The sequence below is a fragment of the Pinus tabuliformis genome, chromosome 8 (genome assembly GCF_031772625.1).
Source record: "Pinus tabuliformis cultivar Carrire ecotype Pingquan chromosome 8, CPIR1, whole genome shotgun sequence".
Lineage (NCBI taxonomy): Eukaryota > Viridiplantae > Streptophyta > Pinopsida > Pinales > Pinaceae > Pinus > Pinus tabuliformis.
The window spans coordinates 686,410,783-686,424,556 of NC_142294.1; positions in this window are offsets into that span (position 1 = coordinate 686,410,783).

Genomic DNA, 13,774 nt, shown 5'->3' on the forward strand with positions numbered 1-13,774 from the left:
ATAGGAGTGGAAACCAATTTGTTGGCCAAAAAAGAAAAATTGAGGGCTGAAAGGAAAGTGACATTTAAGATGAACCCTCCTCTTCATCATATGCTAAGTTTGATGTTATATTGAAGACGATGGAGAAATTAGTGGATAAGTTAACTCCTCCTAGGGCTGAGCCTCAATATCACTTTTGAAACCAGAATTTCAGGAGACCTTTGGTCCCTCAAAGCTGTAAAAAAAGAGCAGAAAGGTCCTGAAGACCAACAGGCTATAAGACCTCATTTTCTGGAGAATTTTCTTGATGAAGATTCAACTGAGGAAAAAGATCAAGAAATAAATTATTTTGATGATGAAGAAATTCAGGTGTTTGTGACTAAAGAAGAGCATGATAAGTCTGTTGAATTTTCAGAAGAAAAAGACAATACTCAAATGATGCTTGATTCATAAATTTATCAGCAAGGATACAATAATGCAATGGTTGATTTTCAGAGATAGTACAATCTCAGGAGCTGAAGTTTTCCAATTAAATCTCCACCACTAAAACCAACATCAGGAGAACAACAAGCTGAAACAAAAGGGATATACTTAAGAGACCTGATGAACCAAAAAAGGATGTTCCAAAAAGGGTGGAGGAAGCTAAGAAGGATGTGAAAGAAGTGGAGAAGTCATAGGAATCATTCAACTTGTAGATTGAAATTAGTAAACTAAAAAATATTATTCCTTTTGTTGAACAATTGAGGAATGAGAAGTATAGGAAACAAATTCTTACAATGGTAAAGGGTTCACAGACTGGTCAAAAAATATATTAATTCACAAGATTCTCTCAATATTAATGATGATGCTCCCAATTTTGTATTTGGTCCCCATGTAAACAGTGTAAATGATGATGTCCCACCTTTTTATGTTAGTCTAAATATCCATGACATGATCCTCCATAATGCCATGCTCGACTTTGAAGCATCACACAACTTGATGCCTAAGTTAGTCATGGACAGTTTGGGACTTGAGATTTCCAGGTCATACAAGGATTTTTTTTCATTTGATTCAAGAAAGGTCAAGTACTTGGGTTTAATTAAATATATTGTGGTGAATTTAACTCAAGTACCAAAAAAAATTATCGTTATTCATGTAATAGTAGTAGATATCCCACCCAGGTTTGGTATGCTGCTTTCAAGGTCTTGCGAAGCTAGGTTGGGAGGCACCCTACAGATCGATATGTCTTATGCATCAATTCCATTATTTGGAGAACTAAGAAGGATTTATAGGGAAGTCCAAATGAAGTATGTGGATAGTAGTAAAAAGAGAACCGTAAAGTCACCCTCTTTATGTGGTTGACACTGAGCTTGGCTCTTAGATTTTTTATAGATATTTATGTGTAGAAGATGAGAAGCAACAACAAATTGAAACCAAATTTCAGGATGAAAAGGTGCTTCTGGATGAATATTAAGAGATATGGAACATGCACTTTGATGTTTCCACTTGTGAAGGCAGTTTGGGGGCAGGTATCTGGATTATTCGTTTAGATCTTACTAGTCAGCTACATTCTTTCAAGATGTACTTTGAATGCACCAATAACATTGCAGAATAAGAAGCTCTGATCATTGGACTAAATCTACTGAGAGAGAAAAAAGAAAGGAGGATTCGTGTCTTTAGAGATTAAAAGTTGGTAGTGAAGAAATTCTTGGGCATATATCAAACCAAACATTTGAGGATGAGGGCTTATTGAAATGAGGTATGTGATATGTTTGACAATTTATTTTTAGAACATAAAATCTCTATTGTTTATAGAGAAGAAAATACAATAGCAGACTCATTAGCTACTGCTGCTAGTGATTTTAAAATCCCCATTCATCCAAATAGAAAATATGAAATTAATGTAAAACACAGATCCTTTATCCCAGACAACATCAAGCATTGGAATCTTTTTGAAGGTGATTAATAGATAGATATATTCTTAGAGATTGTTGATGAATTTACAAATACCCCAGTTGATCAGAATGGAGATGAAGAAGTAGACTTAAATGTAGAACAAAACATTTTAATGAATTCTACAGTTGGACAAGAAATTATTTAGCTAAGAAATAGTTTTATTCCAATGGGTTTGGTTCCTCTAGAAAGACTATTTGATAAAAATGATGTGGTTATAAAACCTAGGATTCAGCCAAGTGATAAGGAGTTGGAAGATTAAAATTTAGGAATAGAGGTTGATCCTAAGTTTGTTAAGGTGTCTAATTCTTTAAATGCAGAGCAAAAGAAACAATATGCAAAATTGTTGAAGGAATTTTCAGATGTGTTTGCCTAGAGGTATGAATATTTAAAGGTTTATGAGAAGAACATTATTCAACACACTATTCCACTCAAGGAGAATGAGAAACATTTTTTCAGGAGCTAAGAAGGATTAATCCAAAGCTGCTACCATTAATAGAAAAGGAGGTTAAAATATTACTTGCTACAAAGATCATTGTGCCATTAAGGTTTTCTAATTGGATTGCCAATCTAGTCGAGGTCAGAGAAAAGAGTGGAGAAATCAGACTTTGTGTGGATTTCAGAAATCTGAACAAAGTTTCTTTGAAGGAAAAATATCCATTACCAAAGATGGAATATATATTGTAGAAAGTGGTTGGAGCTGAGAGAATTTCCATGCTTGATGTTTTTTTCCAGATACAACCAAATATTGGTGAATCCAAGAGATCAAGACAAGACAACATTCACTACAACATGGGGCACCTTCATGTACTTTAAAATTCCATTTGGGATGATGAATGTTAGAGCAACATTCCAAAGAGCGATGGAAATAACATTCACAGACGAAAAAGATAAGTTTGTAGTGATTTATCTTGATGACACAACAATTTTTTCAACATCAGATTCAGCTCACCTGAAACATCTCAGGAAAATTTTCTTCAAATGTAGAAAATTCATCATTTCTCTCAATCCAAAAAAATCACACTTTTCTATGCAGGAGGGTAGATTATTGGGTCACATAGTTTCCAAAGAGGGAATCAAAATTGATCCAGATAGAGTTACAACAATAAAAAAGTTAGAACTGCCCATAAGTAAAAAGGAAATACAGTCTTTCCTTGGTAAAGTCAATTTTCTGAGGAGGTTTGTTTCGATTTTTGTAGAAATTGTAAAGGAAATTACCAATATGCTGAAAAAGGGAAGCGAAATTAAATGGAATATTCCATCTTGAGAAGCGTTTGAGGGAATTAAGGAGACATTGGTACAAACTCCTGTTTTAATAGGCCTAGATTTCTCAAAGGAATTCCTGATTTTTTCATTTGCATCTAAACATACTATTTATGGAGTACTATTATAGAAAAACAATGCCTAACCTGGATCAGTCTATTTATTTCTTCAACAAATCATTAAGGGATGCTGAATTGAAGCACAACATCATGGAGAAGCAAGCATTTGTGCTTGTTAAGACCTTGAAGGATTTTAGAGTTTATATTTTCCATTCTCATGTTAAAGATTTTGTCCCTAACAGTGTAGTGAAAGATATCTTAAGTCAACCTGATAGTGATGGAAGAAGCGGTAAATGGATTTCTAAGCTATTGGAATATGATTTGGAGATCAATCCAAAAAAACTAATTAAAGGCTAGGTCTTTGCAAAGCTCATGACAAAAACAAGTGTTGGTTCCTTTGGCATGGATTTATTATCTATTTGCTTGAATGAAATAGATTATAGGATGAACTTAGGAATTTATGATGAACTAAAACAATGTCCATGGTACAGTGATATAATCTACACTCTACAACATTTGGAAGCTCCACCAAGGACAACAAAAATTAGAGCAAGATTCTTGAAAATGAAAGAAATTAAGTACTTCTATCCTTACGGGTATTTATACTGGAAATATCCATTAGGAATTATCCTCAACTATTTGATAGAAGGTGAAGCAAAGAAAGTGGTAAAATAATTCCACTAGGGAATTTATGGAGGGAACCATTATTGGAAAGTGACAACAAAGAAGATCCTCAAGGCAAGTTTTTATTGGCCGACATTGTTTTTAGATGTTCATAGGGAAGTACCAACCTGCTTCAAGTGCCATATTTTTTAAGGGAAAGCTAATCTACTGTCATTACTTCTCAAGCCCATCTCACTAGAAACCCCATTTCAACAATGGATATTGAACTTCATAGGAGAAATCCAACCAACTTCCTCAAGTCAACACAAGTGGATTCTGACTGCCACGTATTACTTCACAAAATGGATTGAGGAAATTCCAACAAGAAATTATATAGACACTATGGTAATTCAATTTCTAGAATATATTTTTTCTAGATTTGGTTGTCCGAGAAGGATTATAAGAAACAATGCTTAGGCCTTCGAATCCCATAAAATGATCATGTTCTATGAGTAGTATAATGCTAAGTTAACCCATTCTAGAGCTTACTGTCCTTAGGGAAATGAATTGGAAGAATCATCTTAAAAAATCCTGATTAGAATTATCAAAAAAATATTAGAAGATAATAAAAGGTTTGACATACCAAGATGAAGTTTGCTTTATGGGTGGACATGATTAGTACCAAAAGATCAATCAATACTTCTCCATTTCAAATAGTCTATGGTACTGAACCATTTTTTCCAGTTTCTTTAAGTATACCTATAATGAGGATATTGCAAGAGCATAATGAAAGCCAAATGAATTTTAGAGGAGAATAAATCAACTTATTGAAGCTAAAGAATTGAGACAAGAGCTATACAATCAATTAGAGTTGTTCCAAGATAAATTGAAAAAGGTGTTTGATAAAAAGGTGAAAGTAGAAAATTTTAAGGTTCAAGATATGGTTTTAAAATGGGATGCTAGGATTGAAGATAAAGGGAAGCATGGGAAGTTTGATCATATTTGGAAAGGACCCTACAAAATAGCTGCATTTTGTGGTAAGAATGCCTTCATTCTGGAGGATCTAAACAGTGAGCTCATCAGTGGAGGCCCAATAAATGGGCATTTTCTAAAATCTTATTTTTCTTCAAAGAGTAATGTTCATTTTCCATTTGTATATATCAATTTTATTTTCAAAGCAGTTGCAGGTGTGGAAAACACTAGGAAGGATTTGAAGCTCGAAGTGAAGGCCCTAAGATATAGACCAATGTAGGTTAGATTTTGATTTGTAGTTTATTTCATGTCAATAAAACAATTAATTGGAGTGGTGCAGAATAAAGAGTTGGCCAATGGATCAGGCATTGGAACTATGAGTTCTTTTCTTCCTCACTAAGAGGACAACATCCTTACTGGAGCCAGCGGTTGTCTCAATTTTTCTTCATAGGTTTAATTTCAATAATGTAATTCTTAGTATTCAAAAGTTTTTAGGCACTGATAGTGGGATTGTCAACGCTAATAGTAAAAAGTTAAATAAAAATACTGATAGATAGAATATCAGTGCCTATTGTAGATTTGCAAAATAAAATGCATTGACAACTAGAGTATCAATGCTAGTTTTAAATTTTTAAAGTTAAAACCCGACTGCTGAAGCATCAACGCCCATTTGAATTTTAAAATTTGGAGGTCAATATTAAAAGGCATTGATTGATCTAAAATTAAATATGAATGCAACAAATTACAAACATAACTATAAATATATAGATGCAGCAAAAATAACACTTCATTTCATTAATACGAGAATACTGAAATAAGCTTACAAATAGAATGGAAATAAACTAGCTCGTGCGATGGTAGCTTATCCCTAAGAGGAGATGTGGTGGCTACATGCCTCTCAAATGTGTTACAATGAGGCTCAAGGGCCTATTTATTATTGAACAACAAGGGGAAACCATAAACAACCAAAACCCTAACCCCAGGAGATGGAATGCCAAGAGTTTGTGGGCCCCGCTAGGGTTAGTTGGGCAACCAACTTCCCGATGTCATAACTTGGTCATATTATCTTCGTTTGGCGCATACGATACCTTGTTGGAAAGGTCTCTCTGAGTACTACATGATTTATGGTAGGCCTCTTCCTATGGATGCGGGCCTGTGGTGGACCTAAAAACACATCTTTTAGGGGGTCAAAAAATGCTTCCGAAGTTTAGGACCCAAAAAACTAGCAAAAATAGTAAATGATGAAATAAACAAGGAAACATATGAAATTAACTGGAGGTCTATGTGGAACAGGAAGGTGGCATCCAATATCCAACTAGACCATTCCTCCCTCCTTAGGAATCAATGGCCCCCATTGCATACAAATCCTCCATGAGGTGATGAAATTTCTATTGAACCCAGTCCTTGGTGAACCACTTGCCCTGGTGAAGGAGTTGGACTACTTTGGCAACTCGATATAGATGGATCCTTTATTGGAGAGTGTTCTTGATATGTTTATCCATGATATGATCAGTTGTGGCCTATTCCATACAATATGGGTTTAGCTCTGTTGGTGTGAGTTGTTCTACAATGTTGGATGTGTCCAACAATGGTGGAAAGTGTAGCCCATATCGGAGTGGGTGAAGCTTGATGTGGGGTCCAGTGAGGCACTCCTTCTACAAATGTAGCCAAACTTTGTCGCCCACCTAGAATTTATGCGGAACCCGATGCTGATCATGGCACTACTTGTACTTAGCATTAACTCTGTCCAATATATCATGGACCTACTAACGGACGTGTTGAATTCGCTCAATGCAGTTGTTAGCCCTGTTGCCTTTGGACTGGAGATGATTTGAATCTACCTGAGTAGTTGCAAATAGTATGGCCACATAATTGGGACATATTGGATGAAATCCCAACCCTACCTAAAAAGGGTTGTAGCCTGTTGAGCTGTGGAGAGCTCTGTTGTAGCTATGCTGGACATAAGGGAGGGTTTCATCCCATGTGCGTGGACGCTTTGATTTGTACATGCGCAGAATGTGTACAATCATCCTGTTTATGAACTCTGTTTGGCCATTATTTTTGGGATTAAAAGTCATGGAATTAGTAAGTTTGGTATCCAGCATCGACTAGAGACTTGACCAAAATATACTGAGGAATCTGTTGTCCTAATCTGAGACAATGGACTTTGGGATCCTGAACTGTACCCTCACTCACTCAAAGAAGCATTTAACAGTGGCATCTATTGTGATACTCTTCTTGCAGGGTGTTGCGGAAATTATATGTGTTATAATTCCAACATTAAATTATCAATCTGGGACTCGTAAGCTTCAAGGCACAAGCACAGGTAATGCAAGATCAGAGCATCTAACCTAAATTAGAGTACGAAATCAATTTACTATTTTATTTCTATGAAATAACACCAATCACTTCTATAAAAAAATTCTTAAAAGAACATACCCTACACTTGTTCGAAAAGAACACCTACGATAGCAATTCTAACTTGAAATATCCTATTAAAAGAAACTCGTTGCAACTTAATCTATGAAAATCTTTCCTAATTCTATTCCATTCAAGCTTTTAAAATAATAATTTATCTACTTTGGAAATCCACTCAAAACAATCCAATAAAAATATCATTGTGCACACCATCTTATTTCATAAATAACAGAGTTCCTATTTGCAAGGAATAACACTACCTGTTAACTTAAATAACTCACTCACTGTAAAACTTAAACCAAAATCTCATTCTTTACTAATCACTATATTTAAATGTATGAGAAATCACTATTTGAGCAAGGAGATTCTAATCTTTGACTGTGAAATACTTCCTACAACTTACCTTTATAACTCAAAACTTTAAAGCTAACAAAGAAAATCAATCTTCAAAACATTAACCTATCTTGGGAATGGAATCACACTGATACACTGATTACGAAATGCTCATAAAGTACTTACAAAATTAAAACCATGTCAAAGGAAAGCAAAACTCAGTTAACACACCCCAATGCTAATAAAACAGAGACATATATTTTAATTAAAGTATGAATGTTAGACCTAAATCCTGGGTCACACAAATCTACCACTTTCATAAGAAAAATGCATACCTCTATTCATTTCCACACCAAATAAATTCAATGCAAATGTTATTTTAACAAATATCAGGAAAGTCGAATCTTAAACTAAAGACTCAGGAAAACCTAATTTGGAATTAATACTATCATAATAAAACTTAGAAAATCGAAACTTAAACTACCACTATCATAATAGAAGGGAAATCAAATCTTCAACTAATACTGTCACAACAAAACTTAGGAAAATAACTCAGGAAAGTCAAATCTGAAATCAATGTTATTTTAACAAAACTCAAGAAAGTCAAATCTAAAATTAACACCACAATAAAACTTAGAAAATCTTGTATTAATGCACACCAAACTTCAACGATAATTCAACCCTTTTCTCATCATATTATGTCTGCAATCAAAGGAATGTGAAACTAGATATGTTTGAACATTCATATGAAAATGTGACACTATAAGGTTTAGAAGCACACAAAATACAAACTTAAATTCTTTCCCAGATTCTAGTTGTAAACTCAAATGAACATTATTTCATAAATGCTTCTATATGGCTAGATTTCATGAAGGAAACAATGATACGCCAAAATCATTACCCAACAAGACCTTGATTGATCTATATCAAACGAGAAATAACATTCACCTTTGTCAATTCAGATCTATGAAACCAAAATACGAATTCAAGTACAGAATGGATCTAGCAATTGAGAAACTTAAGTGATAATTCTCCAAATAACATTCACACTACTAACTAGTTAAACAAGCAAAGTCCTAAGGTCTAGACTAGTTGTAAGACTTGTTTCTAGGTGTGGTGGGTCCTTGCCACTCCTGGAGAAAGTTAAATTAATTCAATGAGAATAAATTTAAAGGACAACCATAATTCTCACAGTAAAACTTAACGTTGCAATTGGATTATATTAAGGTTCAAGCGTCAATACAAATGTCATTCTGAAATCTCCTGAACTTAGTATTATTTACAAAATAGACCAACATTTCTTTCTACTACCTCCCTTACAACAACACATGGCTAATCCATTTATCATATTTTCAAGGCGAATCAATCATTTTCTGTAATTCTGGAAAATTACATAATTTTAACAAATTGGCCTCAAAGATATTTGCATATCTTCCTAACCATGGATAATTTTGGAAAATGGTTTGGAGAGAATCTAATTTGTCATATTTTTAACAAAAACCTCTCTTATATTTGTCTCATTCAACTCCATCGCCTCGAAAAGTGTGCCCGAAGATGGCTATTTGTCTCTTTTTGCAAGATTCTAGAATTCTTGAAAAAAAAAGTGTTTTTTATGAAACTACCTTAAAGACCCGCATGTAAATTTTGAACCAAAGTGAATCTTGAGAAATGGTTTTGGTTATATATAATTTTTTATATTTATAAAAAATCCATTTTGTCATATTTTCTAGATTCTCCTCCAGCTGCACAAAAATCAAGGTCAAACTTGGCATTTTGAAAATTCTGCGGATTTTGAGCAAATTTGTTGATTTTCTTCTAGAGACTGACATGTGCGACCTGGGTGCAATCCAACTCATGGGAAGATGTTAGAAAATTATTTTGGACAATAAACTTCCTCAGTTTTCTCCAGAAGCGTGCCGAGATGTCGAAGCTCCGAATTGGATATTTTCACCTACATAAATTTATTTCGTACTCAACTTGTAGCAACTGGTTTAATTGACTTGTGAAGAATTTCAGGAATGGAACTCTGCGGAAAATGATCTTGGCAAAAACTGTCATTAGTAAATCATGACAAAATCATCTCTAATCATAGAAAATCTAAGAAAACAAATGAAATCAACCACATGGTGTAAGGTGTGATTTGGTGAAAAGTTGAGGAATTATGGTACGAAATGAGTGTAAATGTATAGGAATTTATGTTTTGAATAGTGGTAATATATAGTGGAAAATTGGGCATATTTGAGGCCCAACACCCTCCCCATTCCTGAGGGTTTGCATGTCCTCATGCAAACAAATATTTTGCTCATTATCATATTCTTAACATTGTTTTGTATATGTTTGTTCTTGTGGAGCAACATTGCTTAAATATTGAAGGTGTTGGTTCTTGTGGAGCAACACTCTTCATATTAACATATCATATTGATTTCAAAGCAATACAAATTGAGGACAAGAACGGGATGGATGAGGGAGAGATGATGGATGAAAATGAGGTGGTGATGGAGATGGTTAATGGGTGCTTGCATACTCTGTCTTCTTAAGGCCAATGTCTCTAGGTGATTTCCTTTATCATTTCATGGCAACAATAAATTCATCCTCTGATTGTTTATCATGGGAGAATAAGACACTAAAGATACTAGTTTTATACCACAATGATTTTGGTTTTAACATGGTCTTGTAATCAGAGTATATACGTAATGAATGGAAGGAAATAGAAGGATAATGGTTTATGAAAGATGAAATGCGTGGAATGAGAAGTGGTGAATCATTAAGATTATTTAACCTTCTAATGAATTAGAGAATCATAAGCCAAATTTACCTCAAGTTTTACCTTTGTCATTGATGTGCCCGGTGCTGCAAGATGAAGTGGAGGATGGAATGGATGGAGCTGATGTGACTGTTGATCTGATCTGCTGAAGAAGGATGAAGGATGAAGGATGAAATGAAGTGTTGAAGGATGAACTGAAGGTCCCCTTCTCCCCCATGCCTGAGGAGTTGTATGTCCCCAAACAATTGAGGAAAGGTGACTGCTACTGCAAATGACAATGGGAATACTGATACAAAAATCCAAACTACTGCAAATCTGTGTTGAGATCACAAAACCATATAGTCTTCAACCATTACACACCCATGTGAAATCTTGCATATGTGAATAAATGGTGTCGATATCGAATATAAGCAAGAATCATTGGATTACCAACCATTGAGGATGTTGTTAACCAATGCGAGATATCCCACCTTTGATGTCAATGGGAATCAAGGCACTAGGTACATTCTACTAGCAATGAATGGATTTGTCGAAGTTGAATGGACTGCAAAATTCATCCACCAAGAAACATTGATGTATTTCCTTAGTAGATGATAAGGATACCTGCCATTAAGACATGCAGGCTCCCAAGTACCTTATCTAACCCTAATCTTGGTCCTAGATAATTTGTTGATGTCCATGGGACAAGGCTTGTTGGTAGGTGGGCCTTAAGGGATCCCACATCAACCAACTCGAGTACAAACATAATGACTTGAAAGATACATGATTTGAAGAACTCATACAAATTTACAAGCTTTATTGGGAACTTTTCCTGCCAGCTACCTAGTTTTCAAGCAAAATCCCTGCCTAGTTGCGCCAAACAATCTGGTTTTCACAAAAGGACTTCTTTTTCTCTTTACTATTTTCATTTATTTACTAACTTTCCTACTATATTGAAGAAAATATGTCCTCCTTCAAGTGAAAGTGAACTTCCAATGAAACCATGTGTGGATCAGGTACAAATATATATACATGCTCAGATTTAACATATAAAATTTAGAAGGTACATGAGCATGAAAAATTAACAATTTTGAAAGGTGATACAAATATTACTTGAAGATGAGAGTGGTACTTTGACTGGATTATGATCTGGAACCAATGCTTCATGTAATCCTCATGGTATTGTCCCATTTCTTCATTTGGACCACTCTAAAATTCCTCCTCGATCATGTCAGGAAAACTTGGATAATTGGTCTCTGGAATGCATGCAAGGCTTGTTGTTGGGCATGGTGAAAGTTCCTTGATCTCAGGTTCAGTAATATGCTCCTCATCGGATTTGGTACATGATTGCTCGATCTCCTTGGTAAATATGCAAGAGGAATGAAGGGATACTTCCAAATCCTTTTCTAGTTGTGGAGAGATAGATAATTTCCTAAATGTGTTTAGGATGAACTCTTCTTGAGAAGTAGATACCCTAGCTACTACTAGGATTTGAGAAAGTGCTTCGAGGGACATTCTTCAAGCTCTCAATCATTCTTGAATTTCTCCTGTTGGTTGATGATTCTTGTCTTGCAACATGGATTAGTACAAAGGGGTTCTTACATCACCCCAAAAATTTTTTGTCTTTAAAGAGCTTGAAATTTTAATCTAAATGAATAAAAACTGCTAATTGCAATAAAAATTACCAAACTTGAAATCCTCACTTGCTTGGACAACCAGACTTTGGAGTGACCCCAAACCAAAGTGGATGTGTGGCTCTTCACTCATGTCTTACCGTCTTCTCTGCCCTCTAGTTTCCTGGAAACTAAGATCACACAACTAACTTGTCAAAGAAACTATGCTCTAATCCCTTTAGCAACTCCCCAACAATGGTGCAAAAAATGTTGTGGATATTATATGTGTTATAATTCCAACATTAAATTATCAATTCGAGACTCGTAAGCTTCGAAGCACAAGTGCAAGTAATGCACGATCAAAGCATCTAACCTAAATTAGAGTACAAAATCAATTTATTGTTTTACTGCTATGAAAGAACACCAATCACTGCTATAAAAGAAATTCTTAAAAGAACACACCCTACACTTGTTCGAAAATAACACCTATGATAACAATTCTAAATTGAAAGATCGAATTAGAAGAAACTCATTGCAACTTCATCTATGAAAAACCTTCCTAATTCTATTCTATTCAATATTTTAAAATCATAATCTATCTACTTTGGAAATCCACTCAAAACAGTCCAATACAAATATCATTTTGCACACCATCCTATTTCATAAATAACAATATTCCTATTTGCAAGGAATAACATTATCTGTTAACTAAAATAACTCACTCACTGTAAAACTTAAACCAAAAGCTCATTCTATACTAATCACTGTATTTAAAATTATGAGAAATCACTATTTGAGCAAAGAGATTCTAATCTTTAACTATGAAATACTTCCTACAGGTTACCTTTATAACTCAAAACTTTAAATCTAACAAAGAAAATAATTCTTCAAAACATTAACCTATCTTGGCAATGGAATCACACCAACACACTGATTATGAAATGCTCATAAAGTACTTACAAAATTAAAACCATGTCAAAGAAAATCAGAACTCAGTTAACACACCCCAATGCTAACGAAACATAGAAGCCTATTCTAATTAACATATGAATGCTAGACCTAAATCCTGGGTCACAAAGATCTACCACTTTGATCAGCAAAATACATACCTCTATTGATTTCCACACTAAATAAATTCAATGCAAATGCTATTTTAACAAACCTCAGGAAAGTCGAATCTTAAACTAAAGACTCAAGAAAACCTAATCTGGAATTAATACTATCACAATAGAACTCAGAAAATAAAAACTTAAACTACGACTATCATAATAGAAGGGAAATCCAATCTTCAAATAATACTATAACAACAAAACTCAGGAAAATAACTCAGGAAAATCAAATCTGAAATCAATGTTATTTTAACAAAACTCAGGAAAGTCAAATCTAAAATTAACACTACAATAAAACTCAGAAAATCTTGTATTAACACACACCAAACTTCAACAATAATTCAACCCTTTTGTCATCATATTATGTCTGCAATCAAAGGAATGTGAAACTAGATATGTTTGGATATTCATATGCAAACGTGACACTATAAGGCTCATAAGCACAAAAAGTAAAAAATTAAATTGTTTCCCAAATTCCAGTTGTAAACTCAAATGAAAAATATTTCACAAATGCTTTTGTATGACCAGATTTCATGAAGGAAACAATGATATGCCAAAAACATTACCCACCATGACCTTGATCGATCTATATCAAATGAGAATTAAAATTCACCTTTGTCAATTCAGATGTATGAAACTAGAATACAAATTCAAGTACAAAACGGATCTAGTAATTCAGAAACTTAAGTGATAATTCTCCAAATAACATTCACACTACTAACTAGTTAAACAAGCACAGTCCTAAGATCT